The sequence below is a fragment of the Passer montanus genome, unplaced genomic scaffold, assembly GCF_014805655.1.
Source record: "Passer montanus isolate IOZ18808 unplaced genomic scaffold, ASM1480565v1 scaffold178, whole genome shotgun sequence".
In the NCBI taxonomy this organism is placed as follows: domain Eukaryota; kingdom Metazoa; phylum Chordata; class Aves; order Passeriformes; family Passeridae; genus Passer; species Passer montanus.
In genome coordinates this window covers 205,380-210,432 of record NW_024365159.1, presented here as the reverse complement: position 1 = coordinate 210,432, position 5,053 = coordinate 205,380, and positions in this window count along the sequence as shown.

The window sequence follows — 5,053 nt, the reverse complement described above, 5'->3', positions numbered from 1 at the left end:
TGGGAGGAAGGCTTTTCCCCCGCTAAACTTTCACAGTTTTATGTTACACTTAACTAAAATCTTGGGAATGCACCTCGAATCAAAGATAGCTGGCGAATGCCCCCCCACCCCCGAAGATGCTGGATTTGCAGCACCCCTCCAGGATAACCCCCTGCACCCACCCCGGGGTTTTTGGGGTCCCACTCCCAGCTCCGTGGCCAGGCTGCAGAGATCCCGTGCCCACACTGGGGTGCAGAAGCAGCGAGCCCCCCACGCAGGAGAGCGTGCCCTGTTTCTATGGAACGAGGCCCTATTTTCTAGCCCCTGGTGCTGTGGGGTCCTGCAAACCCCTTGTCCTGCAGGGACGGGGTGGGGACCTGCCTCCCCATCCCACAGGGTGACCTCGGAGCGGCAGAACCTCCCTGGGGCATGCTAAGCCATGAGAATGGTGTAGATTTGGGGGCAGGGGGGCTAAACCCCTACTTGTGGGGGGCATGGGAAACACTCCTGCTGGAAAACCCAAAATGTGGCAAGCTGCTGGAAAGCAGCTAGTAGTTCATGGAAAACCCCATGGAGAGGACCCTGGAGAAGGAACACTGCCTATGCATTGCCATTTGCTCCCAACTTCCCCCCTTCCATTAAATGCTAAACAGTACATTTTAGGGAATCAGCAGCCAAGGTAGGTAGGAGGACATTTTTTTCTCCTCCAGAATATCCTGCTGCTGAATTTGTGGTATCCCAGCACACAAAAACTGTGATAGCAGGATTTCTGATCTATCCAACAGAAGACAACAAGTCTCCTTTTTCGACTCCATCACGCCGTGGGGGGAAATGTGGGAAAACTCTGCTTGCTTCTGTGGAGCTAAGGCAGAGAAAAATCAGATTTGGACCTCTGACTTTAGTCACAGCCCAAATTGCAGGAACAGATGCATTCCTGAGCGGCAAAGATCATGTTTTCAAATATGGAGCAGGGAAATAAAATAGAACAATAATAATAATAAAAAGAAATAAGACAAAAGAAACTTGTAAAATGTCGATGTTGTATCAGAAAAATTAGTTTAGAGTGGATTTCTTTGCAAAGTTTTCCAGTTGGTATCAACACTCATTAATGGAAAAAATAATGTCTGGTTTGATTGGAAAGTGTTTCTTGGTAGGAGAAGGAATTTTTGGCTTGCCTGGGGCTGGCTGCACTGCTGGTAGGTAATGTTTATAGTGGAAAGCCTTCCCCAGGCAGCCCCCGGGGAGAGCCTGTGTTTGCTTTCCAAAGGAAAGGTTTTCAGGTGCAGCACAGAAGTCGGAAAGCAAGGCCATTCTGCAAATAGATTTTTAATCTGATTTAAGAGCCCGGTGGGCCTGGCAGGGCGGGTGCTGTTCCCACTCGCACCCCAAATGCCGCTTCCAGAAGGGTTTGGGGCTGGAGCCCAGGGCTTCAAAACCTGGAGTTCCAGAGTGCAAGTGGGCTGGGATGGTGCCTACCACGGACCTCAAAGCAGATGCCGCCCCTTGTGAGGGGCATTTGGGTTGTGCTGGGGTTATTTAGGAGCCTCCTGAGTGCCTGGGGTCCTTTCCAAGCACTGAGGGAAGCCATCACCGAAGCATGGAGGGACATCATTCCTGGTTTTCCCAGCAAACAGGTTCCCAGCTCACAGCACCACATTTTGGGGGCGAGCGCTGTGGGTTTTGCAGGGATTCATGGAGCACAGGAGGGCAGAGGGGATGCAGAGATTCATGGAGCACGGGAGGATGGGGGAATGCAGGGATTCATGGAGCACAGGAGGGCAGGGGGGATGCAGGGATTCATGGAGCACAGGAGGGCAGGGGGGATGCAGGGATTCATGGAGCACGGGAGGATGGGGGGATGCAGGGCTGAGCTCCTGGGGTGCCCTGTCCCAAAGGGCTGCAGGTGCCCACAAAAAGCTGCTCAGGGAAGGAGCAGGGATGTTTTGGCCTGTGTTTGAGAGCACCAGGAGCAAGGGAAGACTATTCCAGCTGGTGAGGATGGTGAGTGGAGCTGCTGGTTGTGCTTCTACTCTCCCCCTGCCCTCTCCCCCTTCCAGCTTTTTATGGCCCTGCCATGACCACCAAAAGCAGGGCTTGGTCTCCCAGGATGTGAGGTGTTTCCATGGGCGATTTGATCCTACAAGTGACAGAGGGGTTCTGGGGCTGGACTGTGTGGATGGATCTCAACATGCCCAGTTCCCAGCTGGCACAGGGTGTTTGGGATAATCCCATACAAGCACGGCCACAGCTCCTGGGCATTTCACTGGAGCCGTGCTGGGAAGAAGCTGTGGCCACGTGGCGTGATCCTGGTCCAGCCGAGTGGCTGCTGCTCCTGGCACTCTGGGATGTGCCTCTCCAGCTGCACGGCGGCAGCAGCAGAGCAGCCCCGTGCTCCTCTGGGTTAAACAGCTAATATTAAGTAAATAAATTAAATAAAAACCTGCCTCGCTTCAGCAAACGAGACCGAAGGAGTGTTTGCAGGATCGAGGCAGGATTTCTCCCTAAGGGAATTGCTGCTGTGCATAACCTCTAAATGTGCAAAGCCTTTTAGTATCAGGCAGGCTTCATTAGGGGAAATTTATGGTGGGATTTGGCCGTGGGGTAATTATGGAGTCTCTGAGCCCGGCTCCAGCGAGCATCACTCTGGAGCTGCTGTGTGAGTGTGTCTGGACCCTGCACTGCTGCTGTGCTTGGTGCCAGGACTAAGTCCCCTGGTGACAATCCTGCAAATATCTGCCCTGGAGCAGACCAAAGGTGCGGGACCAGCCCCGGCTGAAATGTGATCCGGCTTTCCTGGAGGAAAGGGGACTTTGGGGAGGTTTGTGGGGAAAGCAGCACTAAGGTGCCGCTGGCAAAGCGGGCTGGCTGGAGCTGCTGTGTGAGTGTGTCTGGACCCTGCACTGCTGCTGTGCTTGGTGCCAGGACTAAGTCCCGTGGTGAGAATCCTGCAAATATCTGCCCTGGAGCAGACCAAAGGTGCGGGACCAGCCCCGGCTGAAATGTGATCGGCTTTCCTGGAGGAAAGGGGACTTTGGGGAGGTTTGTGGGGAAAGCAGCACGAAGGTGCCACTGGCAAAGCTGGATCCATCCTTCCTCCCACCGGGGCAAGGTAGGAGAGAGATTCGGGAATAAAAAACTGGCACATAAAAAAAGTAGTTTTAGTGGAATTGTAATGCCTTGTTTGAGTGTGACACTCACTATCATGTTGTTCCTCTGCCTTTACCGGGCTCACAGATCTTTTTGCTAGCGGGTGATAATGAGTGTGGATTGGGATTTGGGGTCAGTGCTTGTTCTCCATAGGAAGCCTGTGGTCCGGTTGTCTCCTGGGCAGGATTTGGACAGAAAATCACCCTCTGGCCTCTCTGTGCTGAAGAGGAGGTTTGGATTTTAGCCTCCTGCCACCCCTCCCTCTGCTTGTTGTGGGAAGCAGGAAAAGATTGGATGCCCTGACAGTGCAGGTAATATCTTTTCAGTACATCCAGGCTGCTCTCCCAGCTCCCTTCTGCTGGGGAAGCTGCCAGGGACGCCAGTTTTTGGAGCAAACTGGAGGAAAACCAGACGCTGTTGTGCTTTTTGCCTTCCTCCTCCTCTCTACCTCCTGCTACGGAGGAGGGAGGAGAGCGTCCCTTCTCCTTCCAGAAACATCCCGCTCCCAAATTTCACCCAGCACCGAACCACCTCTACTGCATCCAGACCTGACTAAGTTGATTCATTGTTCCCCTCCTTTTTTCAGGGGATCATTCCTCAGCGCTTGTGCATCACCCGCCGGGAGCGACCCGGCGCGGGCACCTTCCCGTGCTGCCTCGGCAGCGCCAGCCGGGACTGTCCCTGCTCCTTCTGGTGCTGGGCTTTGTTCTCTCATGCCTTGTGTCCCCAGAGCCCTCCCCCTGCGGTGACAAGTTCATAATCAAAAGCAAAGAGCGGCGCAGATAAGGGGCGGGAGGCGCGGGCAGCGGGGCTTTAGGGATGAGACGCTCGGGGCGGAGCACGGTTCCAAAGTAATTGGATACGCTCCGGCCGGAGCCGTGCGCAGGAATGTACATCTGTTTCTGAACTGTTACCAGCTGATGTGCCCGCTCTTCCCCTCTGCTTCCTGGCCGTGCAAACCCCCGGAGCAGCGGTTCCCACCGCGGGGCGATCCGGGCAATGAACGCGGCAAGGTGTGCTCTGGGTCTGCCGCCGGGAGAGGGGTGGGCACAGCTCTCTCCTCGTTCCTGGAAATAGGGACCTTTCTTTCTCCTTGCAGGATGCTGACAGAAAAAAAAAAAAAAAAAAAGGCAAAGGGAGGACTTGGTGATTTTCCCAATGGATGTCTCTTTCTCCCAGGAAATGCCCACAAGCCCTTTGTCCATCTCCTTTATGAAGGTGGCAGCTCCATCCAAGCTTTGACCAAGCAAGGTGTGAATTTCAAGGGTCATCCTGGAGAAGAGAAGGCTGCAGGGAGACCTTAGAACCCCTTCCAGAGCTCCAGGAGAGCTGGAGAGGGACTGGGAACAAGGGACTGAGGGGACAGGATACAGGGAATGGCTTCCTACTGCCATGGGAAGGTTTAGATGGGATACTGGCGAGAAATCCTTCTCTGTAAAGGTGGTGAGGCTGTGGTTGCCTCACTGGAGCATGTGTTGGAGATGAGAGGTGCTTCTGAGCCCTTTTAACTCCTGTAGGACACAGGCAGGTGTTTAAAGTTATGGATATATTAAAATCAGACCTGGATTTCTCTCCCTCTGGAACAAGAAGGGAGACCTTCAGTGTCTTCTACAGGCTTTGGGTTGTGATCTCAAGCACAAAGCTGTTGGGGACCCATTGTCATCTGCACCAATGTCAGTAGGACGAGGAGAATTTGAGCCAGACCTAGTTCTGCTTCAAACATGGGGTGCAGTGTTTAGATCTGATCACGGATTTCTGGCAAGATGAGAAATCCATGTAATTCCCCGTGTTGGAAGCAGTGGGAAGGCAGCACTGGGAAGGCAGCACTGGGATGGCAGCACTGGGATGGCAGTGCTTGTCCTGTCACAGGAAAGAAATCCAAAGGCAGGGGCGTGGCCGTTATGGATTCTATTTTTAATGACAGCAC